Here is a 16360-nt window from a genome sequence, read left to right as displayed (position 1 = left end):
CAATTGTGGGTAATAGATGAAGAAGAAAGTATAAAGGTAAATATTTTTCTGCTGTATTACAAAACTTGGCTAAAGTGTACGTCCAGTGCCAAAATACCTGTCATCAAATTTTTGGTTGGGATCGATTTAGTATGTTACTATGAGCACAAAATCACTAAAATTAAACGGCGGTCACTATTGTTTTTAAAATAAACTGAGTTCAAAGTAGCACAATTTCTACTAACCTATAGTAGCTAAGGTTAGGAAAAGCTTTAGGTTAGGGAAAGCTTTGGGTTAGGAAAAGCTATAGGTGAGAAAAGTTTTGGTTAGGAAAGCTTAGGTTGGGAATATCATAATTTGATGATTTCGATAGTCAAAATGGCTGCTACTTATATGTTAAATGCATGTAAAATTGTGCTACTTTGAACTTAGCTTATTTTAAAAACAATAGTGACCGCCGTTTAATTTTAGTGATTTTGTGCTCAAAATAATGGGGGCACTTTCGTTTATGCGCCGCGGAATCTAACATTGAGACCTACATAGATCGATAGAGGAGGTCAAGACGAGATCAACCATGTTTAACATTGTTGTCGATTTTCAGGATTAGCTGAACAAACATGGCAGAAAGTTAAAATTTTTATATCGATTTTTATTTTTTAAATTTTTTTTATGGTTACAATAGGTTTTAAAATGATGCAATCTTATGTAAAATTTAACGCGAAATCCAATGAAACTGATTTCAGGTTTGTAACTTTAGTAGTTTTTGAGATATTGCAAAAACTGTGCAGAAAAGTGCAATTTTTTGCTTTAAAAGAGGTTGACTTGTTTTCATTGTGATTAATAGGTATTTTGAACTATTGGATTTAGTAGAATGATATATTCTAAAAAAAATGTTCTGTCACTTGAGCCTCAACTCAAAATTATTGTTGGAGATATTTGGGAAAATAAAAAAAATGCACACTCCATACTTTTCAATCTTTTTACTATTCCATGGGAATCCATTGAAATAGATTTGAGGTTAAAGCCTTCATAAATTATCAAGATATTTGGAAAAATGCAAGCAAATTTAGTATTGTAGCTTTAGAAGAGTTAAATATGTTTGCATAGGCATAGTGCAAAAAAATATTGAGGATCACATTTTATTCAGCTTCCAATGCAATTCAGAAGTTTTAATAGATTGAAAAAATAAACAAACCAGACATAATTAAATCAAATTAAGCTTTTCCTAACCAAAGCTTTCCTAACCCAAACTCTAATAACCTAAGATTTCCTAACCTAAGCTTTCCCTAACCTGAACTTTTTCCAACCTAACTTTTCCTATCCAAATTTTCTCCAAACATAAGCTTTACTCAACCTAAGCTTTCCCTAACCTAAGCTCTACCTATCCTAAGCTTTTCCTAACCAAAGTTATTCCTAACCTAAGCTCAACCCTACCTAAGCTTTCCCTAACCTAAGTTTTTTCTAGCCTAAGCTTTTCCTAACCTAATCTCTCTCAACCTAAGCTTTTCCTAATCTAAGCTTTTCTAACCTAAGCTTTACTAACCTAAACTTTTCCTAACCTGAGCTTTCCCTAATCTGTTTTTTTCTAACCTAAACTCTAATAACCTATGATTTCCTAACCTAAGCTTCCTCTAACCTGAACTTTTCCTAACCAAAGTTTCTCCAAACCTAAGCTTTCCTCAAACAAAAACTTTTTTCCTAACCTAAGCTTTCCCTAACCTAATCCTCCCCAAACTCAAGCTTTTCCTTTCCAAAGCTTTCCCTAACCTAAGCTTTTCCTAACCTAAGTATTTCCAGACCCGAGCTTATCCTAACCTATGCATTTTCGTGATCTAAGCTTTTCCTAACCTAAGCTTTCCTTAATCTAAGCTTCTCCTAGCATTAGCTTTCCCTTGGTAGCAAAAAATGGAGTTTCAATATTTTTATTTGACCAAATATCTTGAACAATTTTGAGTTTACGCTATCAAGTGATTGAACATATTTTCTTTAGAATTTATCATTCGACTAAATCCAATACGTAGTTAAAAATACCTATCAATCACCATGAAAACAGGTTAACCTCTTATAAAGCAAAAATTTGCACTTTTCTGCAATATCTCAAAAACTACTGAAGTTACGAGCCTGAAACCGGTTCCAGTGGATTTCTCGTCAAATTTTACATAAATTGCACTATTCTAAAACGTATTGTAGCCATAAAAGAAATTAGGCCTATAAAAAATAAAAATCTATATAAAAATTTTAGCTTTCCACCATGTTTGTTCAGCTAATCCTTGAAAATCGACAACAATGTGATACATGGTTGAACTCGTCTTGACCTCCTCTATTGATCTATGTAGGTCTCAATGCTGGATTCCGCGGCCCATATACTACAGTGCAGCCAAAATAGCATACTAAATCGATCCCAACCAAAAATTTCATGAAAGGTATTTTTGGCACTGGATGTACACTTACACCCAAAACTTTCAAGATTTTATACTTCATTTTTCTGATAAATTGTTGTTTTCCTTGTATTTTTAAAGAAAAAGAATAATAAATCATTTGAATTATTTAGTTTTTTCAAGAGTAGGCCTATAGATTTTTTTATTTCAACGTTAGATTAAGATTTAAAAAAAATGAAGTATTAAGATGAGGTAAAACTTACTAATAGAATGTAATGCATGTAATACCGTGATCTTTGTACTACAAAACAGTGTACTGAGTGTAGGTTACCTGTACTCTGTAGGTAGGTACACACAGTCATTCAACAGTAATAACCTCAATCTCAATAAAACAATTCTTACTTTTTTTACTTACACAATACATCACTTGACACTGCAGAGCAACCCAGCAAGCAGCAACGGCGCATGTGCTTTGTATTCAGTCGTAGTACCAACGAGCTAAAATATAGTAAAACCATAGAGCGGCTGTTGGTGTGCTTTCAGCGCTCTCAATGGTTATCTTCAGGGATACTTTTGAGTCAGTGACTCGAGTGACCCAGAGCCGAACAAAATGGCGGCTGACCCGGGGGCAGACTAGTGATCCCATGGAACGACAACCAGACATCGACCGGTCAATGCTGTTTGGCGCGTACTTTTGAATATTCGGATGACGCGAATATTTGAATAAAAAACACACACACACACACACACTGGTGTGACACTAAAAGTAAGTTATGTTTTGCAAAACAAACATGGCTCATGCTGTAATAAATGAGTTTATTCTAGGAGAATTGGATAAGGAACAGAATAACAATAATAATAATTATTATTATGCACCAAACATTGTAGGGCCAGTTGCTGCGGTTGTTGTGGAGGAATTGGGAAATCCTTTAAGAGTTTTCAATAAATTATTCCAACAGGAACGTAATAATACGAGACCTCACAACTTGGGCTATTTTGAAATTATAATATCACTTCATAATATGAGTGAGATTAAAAGCCATTTTAGAATGTCTTAGCAAACCATGCAGATAAAAGATTCCATACTATTATCATCAGAATCTTTCCACTGAAATTTTGTAAACATGGTTAATGTAGCATTATTGTATTCAGGTCACCTACTGAAAACATACCAAGTGGGTCGCGGTGTGGATTTTGGATTCTTGTTTAATAATCATTATATATTATAGGACTATATTTTTTGGCGTCATCAAAGAGACCACTGCACTAGTCTTCATTGAATGAAAATAATACCGTTTTCCCTAAAAATATATTTTGGCTGCTTTTAAATTGTATAAAAATAAAAGAAAAACTGATTTACTTCTGACATTTTAAAAGAACCAATTGAGTTTAGAAATAGAGCCAACATTACATTTTCTAAACCAAATTTTTATGAAAACATTTTGAGAGACTAGTTTCTGTTGTTGCACCATTTCTCTTGAGTTGTTACTCATCTCAAGTAACTGGTTTGCTATTTTATTCGAAATTGACTATATCATTTTTTTATAATGAAATCAGTGCTGTAGACTATTTTAAATTATTATAATTTATTTCCAATGACCAGGCATTCCTGGATAGATCGATCGCGTCTTTAGTTATAGGATGGTCATAGTTGACTAGACCCAACTATAGGCCCGCCACAACGTAGACCCACGCTAATCCATGAAAAGCAACCCATGCCATGGGATGTTTTGTAAACCATTGCTAAGCTTCTCCAGACATCTGTGTAATACATGCAATGAATAATCAACTTGTCAGCTGATTGATTATGAATAATTCTATAGCAATGGTTTACAAAACATCCCATGGCGTTGGTTGCTTTTCGTGGATTAGCGTGAGTCTACTTTGCGGCGGGCCATATGAGCGTATAATAGAGGTACTGTAAGATATAGCATAGAGAAACAATAGCATAAGTGGATATCCCATGGTATAGGGCGTTTCTGTCGCAACTTTTACTATTATCTCAAGCTGATAGTCCACGTAATTCTCTCTCGTGAAGCTTTATGATGCTGGTAGTCGCTCATATTGTGCCGTTCATACACTCACACCCCAAAAAACAGTAAAAATTGACAATAATCAGCTTGAGATAACAGTAAAAGTTGCGACATAAACGCCCTATACCATGGGATATCTACTTACGCTATTGTTTCTCTATGGATATAGGCCATACGAAAAACCAAACATGGTGTATTTCAAATCGAAAATTGGTAGATTGTTTGTTTTTTTATTAAATTCCAATTTACAAAGATTAACATCAACATTATCAGGTGCTCTTAGAAGTTATATGAAGGAGAATTAATCAGCCTGCAAATATAAAAATACCTCTTGAGGAGAAAATACTTTTTACAGTTTGGATTTTGAGCAAACCAGAGACATTCTTAGCTGCTGATGACAGATATAATTTTTCTCAAAGTACTGCTCATAGAACATTCTATGAGATAGTGGATGTCATTGCAGCTTCAGTAGATGAACATGGTCGACACTCTTGCAGCAACAAAAGTCATCTGATGTAATTAATAATATCCTTTACTAACTTCATAACTTGTGCTTGCTACATAAGAACTTCCTTTAATACAAGATTATCACCGGGTTGCACAACGGTCTGTTAACTTTTAATCCCAAATAAATTTCACTTTTGTTGCATTAGTAGTCCACACATGACCCTCTGTGTTGACTTCTGTAACATAAAGAAAACAATGATATTAAAACATCATTAAGTAGTGAACATGATTGACTTCCATAAGGTAGGTCTACTAAGCATTATGTTATAATTACTAGTAGTGCAGTCTATATACAGTGGTGCTTGCAAAATATATTGTAATTCTTAATTTTCAATATTATATAAAACACTCTCAAACAGGCTGTATCAGTGCCACTTTTTTGAAGTTGTTTTTTGAAGGAAACTTCAAGCTTTGCTACAAAATCTTACAGAAGCTTGATTAAATTACACCGGAAGAGTAGCTCAAAAAATGTTATAATCATGAACATAATATAACATAGAAGAAACGCGTCTATAGTGAGGTCACGTTATATTGGCAGTAGAGTAATATAGAAGAACAACGTTGCCGATTCTCTGCCTAGTCACTGCCTTTTATAGAGGATAGCTGATACCAGTATATATCTTATGTAGGCCTAATATCAATTGTTCATTCTTCTTTAGAACAATCAATTTATTGTACTCATCAAGTGAATTTACTTTTCAATAAATCACTTGCATAATTAGATTGAAAATTTTGTTAATAATTAACAATTATTGAATATATTTGTACATTGTAAAAAATCTGCCAAAAGGATAGCAACACCAATGTTAATCAAATACTGACTATCCTATGGAAAATTAAAGGTTACAAATTTTCCTAAACATTTTGTTTGTCTCACAGTTTTAGAGATTTCCCTATACTGTAAGTCTTCTATGTTTTTCTCTGTATCTTCTTTAGTATTGACGAAAAGACAGACTTCTTTCAATTGTGGAGTAGCTTGGTTTAAGTTTTCAAAATACAATGGGTTTTAAGCTGCATATTATACACCAAAGTTTTCACAGATTCTTTTATAAAAAAGTTGTTGATTATCTTTAAAAAATTGCTGTTCTCAAACAATGTAGAGCAGCAAAAGCTGTCAAAATTTTCGCTTAGAAATCATAGCGTGCATGGACTTGTAATGAAGGAGAATTTTGTTGGCAACTTTCTCAGTGTTTTCGACAATTTATGGAAAACAAAAATCATGTTAGATAGAGGGATTTTTACAAGTTGAGGGAGCAATTTTGCTGTAATTTTAACATATTGCCATAATTTGTTAAAAACTTTGAATGACAGCTCTAATGTAACAGCTCCAAGTTTCTAGCTTGGTGTAAATTATCACAACCTCTACAAAAAATAGCAGCAGAATATGGTAAAATTGTTTATACCAATGTGACTACTATCACTAATCGTTATTATGTGATAGAAATTATATTATAAGAGGATTGCATGAAAGCGCCTTACCTGCTGCTAAACCAGCCATCTCGATGTGGCCATAGTTTTGTTTCAGATAGGACTGGAAGAAGGCCAAGCTGCCTGTAAAACAAAAATCATAACGTTTCAGTACTTGAGCTATTGAATTTAAATTGAAATCAATCTTTATGAAATGCAGAGGACCTGCATAGCAAATAAAATTATTCTTATAGAAAGCAAGAGATAATTTTTATAATCTTCATTATGCATAGGCCTATTCCATAGAATAACAAACTTTTTAATATAATGAAAATGAGTGAAGGTTATTAGGTTTAAGTTTCTGTTTAGCCGATTGAGTATTCTGAAATTTGATAATGAAATTCTATTTATTTTTTAATAAATTATGCCATAAACAAAATACGAATAGGTATTGAGGTTAATATTGGTATTGAGGTATTGAGGTTAACAGCAATAAAAATCTAAGAAGAAACAGAAGTAGCCAAAATCAAAAGTAAATATTTCAATGCTATTTAAATGGATCAATAACTTTCATGAACACACAGAATAATATTAACAAAATATTATATTATTCATTTTATTATTCACAATTTCCTTGATGAACACTAAAAAGCCTAACAGTTTTGGATAGATCACGTCATGAGCACAAATATATTTTAATATAATAGTCATACTAAACTAATAATATTGTCAAAAATGCAATTAATAAACTTACCAGCCAATAATGTGTAAATTTCGTCCTTTCCAATTATTTTATAAAATATGCCTTCAAAAACAAACTCATGTTTACAGTATTCGTAATAATCCTCCATATTTGCATTTAGTTGTGTTGTTTACTTGACTGCAGACCAGAGCAGACGACGCGAAACTTTCAACCAATAGGAGCGCTCCGATTCCGGGTGACTCGAGCTAGAACTTCGTAGCCCATACTATTTGGTCGGGTCACGATTCCTGACCCGGGCTAGAAAAATCAAAGATGGCGACCGGGTGATGAACTGTCAAAAGCTCCCATGAAACGCGGGTCACCTAGCTCGAGTCACTCGAGTCATTGGAGCAGTGTATCCCTGAAGACGCTCAATGTGTTACACGGCCCAGTGAACTCTAAACTTAGTTTAGTTAGACTTATGCCCGGTTTCTCAGTCGTTCAATAAATAACGCTATAGCTATTGATCCAATAACTTTATCGATTCAATAAATTTTTATTGGTTCCTTAAACATATTTATAGAATCCATAACGATTCATCTGTTCAATGAATCTGGCAGCATGGCATGATTCCAAACCAACCAATTTCGTAAACAAACTTAATATGGTAGCCATGGTAACCAAATAAATCTTGGTTGTTTATTCTTGCTGCCTGTTGTGAAGTTCAAGTTCAAGATTATTTTCCTACGGTACTGACATTTTTCTCAATTTATTATAATTTTATGGCAGAGAAACGAGAACGGGGCAAGAATTTTGCAGAGGTTGAAAAAGAACAATTAGTAGAGATCTGCCTAAAATACAAAAAAGTAATAGAAAATAAAAAGACATAAATATTCAATAAAAGATAACAACAAGGCATGGGATGCAGTGAGAGAAGAATATAATATTCTATCCAAATCATCATAAAAGAATTTAATGATAATGATAATGATAATCAAACAATAATAATAATGATTGTGATTCTGAAATAATTTTGATTTTATTGTTGTGTGTGCCATTTCCTCTTTAAATTCAATTCTGAAGATTGTAGCAATGACATAGTCTCAAACAGCAAACTGATTTCGTTCTCCTTCTAATTGAATTTGATAAAACTCTTCCATAACTTCATAATTGTCCATTAGAGGCTCTTCTTTTTGCTGGATAGCTATAATATATTATTATGAAGAACAGCCGTTGCTATTATTATCATCAAAGTAGTCTGAATTTTTGTTCTTAATCCTATTGACAAGCATGGAAATCTGCGTTTCCACACTCCAAAAGCCAAAGAACAAGAAGGAACAACGCTATAGCTATTGATTCAATAACTTTATCCAATCAATAAGTTTTTATTGGTTTCTCAAACATATTTATAGAATCCATAGCTATGGAACGATTTATCTGTTCAATGAATCTGGCAACATGGCATGATCCCAAACTAGCACTTTCGTAAACAAACTTTATACATGGTTCCTATGGTAACCAACCAAATCTTGAATGTTTATTCTATGCTTCCTGTTGTGAGGTAATTTCCTACGGTACTGACATCTTTTGGCTGATGTCTCCAAAACAAGATGGCTGACACCAAATGAGGGCTATCAATGCTAAATATAGTGCAACTTTGATTCTGTTTTGTTTTTAAAATACTGGTGATCTACACTAATTTTAATTTTATTTTGTAATTTAATTTTTCTAACTTAATTTTTTGATTGCAACCAAAATTTGAGAAATTTATCCATTCCATAAATATTTATAGGCTGGATTTTGGCACTATAGTTTATCGATAGATTTATGGATTCAATAAGTTTAAGAAGCGTTCTAGAAACGCATTTCTCATATTTATCGGTTCAATAAAGTTATTGAATGGATAAACAGCTTATGGAACGACTGAGAAACCAGGCATATAGTGTTTATCGAGAGATTTAAGGATTCAATAAGTTTATGGAGCGTTCTAGAAACGCATTTCTCATATTTATCGATTCAATAAAGTTATTGAATGGATAAACAGTTTATGGAACGACTGAGAAACCGGGCATTAGTTAGTTTAGAGTTCACTGTTTCATGGTACTACGCAACGAGCTAAAATATAGTAAACTATAGAGTGGCTGAGTAGCCGCTATTCCTGTTACGAATTGAATATGGGCAGCCATGGCAGAGAGAGGCAAGAAGCGGCGGAAAATTTGAATGTCCCTATTGATATAATGGAAACTTGCATAAAAGACAAGGTGCAAATCAGTTCTATTCAATAAATACTGCATTGAATTTTCATTGAGCATTTTAAATATATATATTAAAGTTGTTATGCATCCATAAAATTAATTGTTTGAATTGCTTTACTTGAAGCCTTGGTGAAATTAATGTAGCCCAAGTTACAGTGTTAATACTGCTTAGCCGTACAAGTGCTCTACTAAGTTGAAATGCCATACCGTACCGTAACTGCAAAAATATGATTTTAGAAATTGGATTATCTTTTATGCTATTTTGAGAAGGGAATTCGAAAAAAACTAGTTTATGAAGACGTTTCTTTGATACCAGCTTATACAGTACTTATCTACATTATCTCTATGTTCAAAACAAGAAGGCAAAGTATGATAGTCAAAAATATAACATACTAAGGCCGGTTTTAGACGGTAATATTTCTGTCATATGCAGATCTTAAGGAATAAGTTGTACAAAATCATATTTTTATCTTTTTTCATATTACCGTCTAATACTATTACTATCTAATACCGGCCTAACATGATCATATGATATAAGCTGATGTCTATAGTTCATTCCAGTCAAGTTTGCAATACCATCATCATCATAAATATAATAATTAGTCATAGAAATCAATTTAATTCACAAAAACACACCTATTCCTACAGTGGCAGACTGGCAATAGAGGCTCTAGAGCCTCTAGAGCTTCTTGCCTCTCTCTGTCATGGCTGCCCTTAGTTGGCCGTGTCAGTGAACTCCATACTAACTGGAACGGGCTGTCCAATGCTAAGCTACAGCTGAAAGTGTGTAAGGCGGAGTGAGTGAGACAGGCATACGGTGTGGGATTCCCTTCTCTCTCGTACTCATACATTTAAGCAGGTTGTTGCAGCTCTTGAATACGATTTTTCATTTTTAAAGTTGAAAAATGGATTTGAATGAGTATTAGGGCTATCAGTATTAGATCACAACCTTTTCTGTTAAATATTGTGATGTATTTGTTGTAAAATGTGTAATAGAATTGAATGAAAATACGACCGAAAAATGGTGATGTATTGTGTTGCATTTGGATGCAAGAATGGGCATGTTAAAGGAAATGAAATACCATTTCACAGGTAGAAAGTAGTTATAAATAGTGATGGAAGCGTTTTTGAAAATTCAAAAGGAGAGAATTATGGAAGCCAAGGAGTCTCTACGAATCAATCTTAGCAAATAATAAGAGGAGAAGGCGAGCCTGCATATGACGGAGCATTAAAACCCAAAATATCACAAAACCAACCCTGCCATCGTTCAACTGAATTACGGAGCAATTACAAGATTCTATTCTGGAATATAGGAGGCATGAACAATTTTCATTTATTAGATCTTGAACAGTTGACTGTTCTCTCAGGCTTGGACCTGACAGGAGTGGACAGCGACTATCTCATCCATCGACACCGTACGCCAGCGACAGGGAAAGACTGTTTTGAAAGAGTCTCGAAATGGCGTGTGCGTTAGGCGCCAAAACCGGACACTTTTACATTCGTACAGACACGACAAAGTCAGACACATCGAATCTCTGACACTTCCAAAAGGTGAAGGTTCTTGGACGGACTGTACTACGCAGAGCTGTCTGGGTTTTCAAACAATGGTTATGATGGATCCCCACATTATGGGGTTCTGATGGATCCCCACATGTAGGCTATTCTTAACAAGACCATTGACAATTTATTTCTGAAACCTATCACTCTTTTCTATCCCTCTTCGTAGTAATATCAGGCGATGACTTATCTTGTAACTGTATTATTCGTTATATAAATCATTCCTATTTTGTGCAGTTGTCTCTCTTTTCTGCAGTTATTTGGAGCTTGAATAATATAACGATTAGTAAATTTCTTGACACAAAACAAAAATAACTTCACTTAATAGTTCAATTGTCAAGATTAGTGAGTACACTGAACCATAACTCTATAATTCGTAGTTTTGCCATCAAAAACACTGTAACTAGTATTCCCATAACGATAAATACACTAGTATGCCATAGTAACTGATAACTCCGCTGAATTCAGCTGATTAATATACGAAACTTACATCAACTCGCTTTCTTTAATGTCTGTCTGCCTGTCTAGGTATTGTTTGTTTTCAACATAGCCCACCCACATGTATTAGTTAATACAACTTGTGATAGCAATACCTTTAAGGTTATAGTAATTGGTATTATCAGTTTAGGGATTTTGAATTCTGATTGTGAATTATTCACCCATACGGAGTGAACTTTAAAGTTCTATGGATTCAAATATAATAATATAACTAGAGACACCCTTGGTTGAAGAACTCGCTCATGAACATTTGTATTGATCCTTGAAATCTTTTAGAAGTATGTCAAATTAATATTTAACAATATTTTCTAATATCCATTCATACAGACTATATTATGAATTAATTATGGGTAATTATGGGATCAGTATCCATGATATATTTTTTTTGTATTTTATTTTATCAGCCTCGATATTGCAGAGCTTGATATATAATTCGTCACCCTCCAAAATTCTTATTAAATGCTTGGTCTTAAGCTACAAATTATAGTGGTTCTACTGTGTTGAATGTAGTCTACTTGGGGGTTAATATACTCGAACATTGAGAATTTTGAATATAATAAAATTTTTCAGTATTGTTTTTCATTTCGAATGTCATTTTCAATACTGGAAGATATACAGTTATCGTTTCCCAAAAAAGCGGGAAAATGTTATTTTTCCATGATAATATTTTGATGATTGATTTTTCTACGTTTCAACGACGGGATTTGCTTTTGTCTGTATATGTACGTTGGCATGTTTGTAGATTAGCTTTTGATGATTACAGCTTGGCACTGCTCTCGGTTTCATTCAAAACAGGTAATATTGTCATCGTCAATACACGCCAATCAGTCATTGGCAGGGGTGCCCAGCCCCCCCAAGGGCAATAACGCATGCCCCCCCCCCAATCCAAGTGTAATGCCCCCCCCCCCAATCCAAGTGAAATGCCCCCCCCCCCAGAGTATCCCAATTCCCAACCCTTTAGTTTTTAACATTAGTCAGTGCTCAGTGTATGACAATAAAATTCACATCTTACATTCTAATCTTCCAAAGGACATTATTCACCTTTGTTTTTGTGGGGGAACTCTTCCTGTTTTCATAATATTATAAAAATATATACCATTGTTTCTCATCTCTTTTAAAATAGAAATAGAACAGAATAATAAAATTTAAAATGGAAATAAAGTATCTTTTTGATATTATTTTTGAGACTAGCAGTATACCCGTTCTTATTCGGGAGGACTAAAAAGTACTACATTACATCAGGAAAAACTACATGACAAATATTTTAATAGGATATTAAAAGATAAGTAAGGGAGGCTTTGCTTTTTAAAATTTAAAATATTAGTACATTTAATGTAAAGGTTACTTATAAAAAGTTGAATAATAATATCATTGATATTCTTTTATTGCGAAAGAATATTGCATAGCAATTTTGGTGAACATTCATACAAATTTGGAATGATTTTATTCATACAATATATAATGTCGGCAAGTTTAGGTATTCTAAATCCTATATTATTAAACGAGCAATTTCTGTTTAGATGTTTAAATGTTCATATGTTTGTATTTCACCGGATCTCGAAAACGGCTCTAACGATTCTCACGAAAATCATAAAATAGTAGGTTTATAATATAAAAATTCGATTGCACTAGTTCTCACCCCTGGGGAAACTCGCTGAAGGACATTGAAAGAATTTATTCATCCTTGGAAAAACAGCTGATAATTTCGTCGTCTGTTGATGATGGAAGTGAGTGAGCGAGTGCATGTGTGTGGGACTGAAACAAAATTATGACTAGGTATAACTTTTGTACCTAATTCAATCAGGTACTTAGTGGCAGTTGTACAAAAGCCGGTTAAATTTTAATCCTGATTAATTCCAGTAGAACCCATCAGATAAGCTATCTTTTTGAGATGGTCTTCTGTGATTTGGTTCACGTGAAATTAATCAGGATTAAAATTTATCATGCTTTTGTGAGAGAAATTTTTGCATTCCTCTGCAAATTAATTTCAATGCACTGTGATTAGATAGAACCTTTCTGTATGAACTATGAATATTTATTATAATTCGTTCGTAATAATTTTTATATGCTTTTGTAGTTTTGTAGCTCATTGGCCGTTTCAACACTTACCGATTTCTCGTCACGGTACCAGTTTCTTTTTTCCGATGTCCGAAGGGCTATTGGGGTGACATATTGACAATGAGATCTGTTAAACAATGAGATCTTATAAACTTTATAACTACTGTACAAGCTCTACTGTTCACAGAACTACTAGCTACAAGTATTCAACTACAGAAGTCGGAAATAGACATTTCATTTTACTTATGGTAGACACCCACCCTTATCTATCTACTTCACGTCTATGAATATAACAATATCAAAGGATAGAGTTGAAAGTACAAAGGCATAGAAATGGAAATTTAGAAGTAAATGATTTGTTATAATTCAATTACCCAGGTATATTAAAACTGACTACTTTAGCATTTACCTGATTAATATTACCGCAATCATTATGTTACAAATTCAAATTTGCGTTGCGTTTCTGACACTCGGCTGCTCTCTGCACCTATTTTCTCGAATCATGCAATAACTTTAAAACATGACGTCAACAAACTTGGTGACTCAACACATCTGTCTCGTTTTCAACTGACAATGGCAAACTCTCTCGATCAGCTGTTTTCAACTGACGATGAAAAACTCTCTTGATCAACTGTTTTCAACTGACGATGAAAAACTCTCTTGATCAACTGTTTTCAACTGACGACGGAAAACTCTCTCAGTCAGCTGCTACTCGGTTGATGAATATTATTACCTGATCATTTTTAAGTTCCCTCAGTGAGTTATCCTAAACATGAGTCCTAATTAAAATGATGATTTTCGTATCACAAACTCACTATATTTCAAACTATATACTATGTTTCAAACTTAATCAAAATCGTTAAAGCCGTTTTCGATTTCCATCAGACATACTGACAAACAAACTAACAAACAGAAATGGAATACGATGATAAATACGTCTATAGTAACATCCATATGAGAACGTCTGTTATAGTAGACTGCATAAAACTAATCCGATGTTAGTTGGAAGAGCTGAGTACCTCCTCACCCCTTACCTAAAACTTTGCCAATTCTTCAGGTGTACTGTATTTTGAAAATATCAATATTAATTCTTACTTATAATCAGCTGCGGACGAAGTTGATCAAATCTTATTTGGCAACGTTGCATTTACCCTCATGAGACTATTTTCATACGGTCTTGTATATTTAAAATAATGTATAATATAGTGAACAACCAATTCATTTTTAAAGTAATTTATTATAATATATATGGAATGAAAAATAAATGAGAGATTATAAACTACCTAAAACAACTTGGACAACAAAATAAATAACTTAGACTATATTCTTTTAAATTGGTGCAAGTTCCACATCATCCGCCTCTTGCACAACGGTGGTATCACCAATCCTAAAACTCGCAGCCGAGGACCAACTGCTAGAATAAAATAATAATAATAATAATAATAACGAATTAGAATATCCAATGAATTATTATTATTATTATAAATGTATAACAAATTCCGGCCCGGGCAAGATATGTTTCTCATACCACTCCCGTGTTTCGGTTGGACACGTTAAACTGCCAGTCCCAGCTGCCTGGAAACAGTCGTTAGGTCATGTCAGAGGCCTTGAAATTGATCAGTCCTAAGAGGGACAGTGAAAAGGGGGTCCTAAGCCCCCCTCAAGGATCAGATAAATAATGAAAATGCGGGTCTATCTACACGAATCCTTAGAGTCTCATAAAAATTTAATACTTTTTTAACAGCAATAGTATAATTCCTTCTACAGTATTAACAATGTAGCAAAATTGCCTTGAAAGTATGGGTACAGAGTAATAAAGAATATACTTTTCTCTGTGGTATAGTTTGAATACAGAATGGGTACACTTATTGATCAGAGCACAATAAGTGAGTTATTGAATAAATTTCAATGTTAGAATTAACAAGTTGCAAGATGTCACAGTGAAAGCAAGACAAAGGGCACAATCAGACAATCAAAAATGTATGTAAAGAGTTGTTGAGAATTATGGGAACAGCTTGATGCATCTTTAGTTTTCTAACTAAAAGTTATTTTCCAATAAGAATATTTTCCCCAATGAAATTGTCATTGTAACAGAAAAATTTATCTTTTTCCATGATTTTTAAGAAATCTGTTTTAGTGTATTCCTACTTTAGGGCCTCTCTGTAGACCTGAATTCCTAATAAATATTTCATGATTGAATTTAATAAGTATAATGTATAATATGTCTGTATTGATACTTCAACCACATTTATATAAAACTGGAAAAAAATGAAGCATAAATAATAACATCTTCGAATGTAGCGTTTATGGGAAAAACCCAGGTCCCTCTATCCTTTGGGGGTATTCCTCCCCCCCCCAATACCTCTTGGTTTTTGCCCCTCCCCCTCCCTAGCAGTTTGGTGAAATGGCGCCACTAAAGTTGAATGAAATCAACTTCAATTATTGTATGGTAATTGTATGGCAAGATTACGATACTTATAAGCTCTACTTAGAAATGGATGGTGAAACAAGATAATTGAACTGGAATGTAATAAACTGTGATATTTTTATAATTATATAAAAGCAATTAAGCCATACATTACAATCATTGAGAGAAAAACTAATAAGATGCTTATATTATCTTCTCAAATCTTGATACATTAACAATACACTACTGGTAATTCACGAGTAAATACTGATGGGGTCGATTTCAATGAACAAATTATTTAAATGAAATGGTTTATTCAATTATTCAAATGGAATGGTTGTCTTCTTCTAAATGTCTATACTTGAGCATTCTGTTAATTTCGAACAGAGCTCCCTTCCACGGGGTTTTCTCAGATGATGCAGCAATCACTTAGGAATCTCCAACACAGATTTCAATAATCCAGGAGAGAGTCATCTAAAATTAAAACTATTAGTGCAATATTGCTAAATTATTATTGCCAATTATTAGTCTTTTTCAGAAAATTACTAATCCCATAAATGTCTGTTAATTAAATGATAAGTTATGGAGTTCCAAATATA

At 33.4% G+C, this 16360-nt stretch overlaps 1 protein-coding gene across 5 annotated transcripts in view; it reads right to left on the bottom strand.

Annotated features, from left to right (window-relative positions):
• The window catches only part of LOC111049645, a 37058-nt gene extending 34224 nt beyond the window's left edge, over window positions 1-2834 (bottom strand). For 2 of the 5 annotated variants that reach the window (XM_022335776.2, XM_022335777.2), the window contains exon 1: window positions 2621-2792. The gene's annotated coding sequence lies outside the window, so the exon portion shown is untranslated. Of the gene's footprint in view, window positions 1-2620 lie in introns of all 5 variants that reach the window. The other 3 variants (XM_039424632.1, XM_039424633.1, XM_039424627.1) reach the window with 2 other exon arrangements.
• Window positions 2835-16360: the final 13526 nt, after the last annotated feature.

Source organism: Nilaparvata lugens, chromosome 3 (assembly GCF_014356525.2).
Source record: "Nilaparvata lugens isolate BPH chromosome 3, ASM1435652v1, whole genome shotgun sequence".
In the NCBI taxonomy this organism is placed as follows: domain Eukaryota; kingdom Metazoa; phylum Arthropoda; class Insecta; order Hemiptera; family Delphacidae; genus Nilaparvata; species Nilaparvata lugens.
Note: the sequence above shows the minus strand (reverse complement) of the source record. Positions and strands in the feature narration are given on the sequence as shown.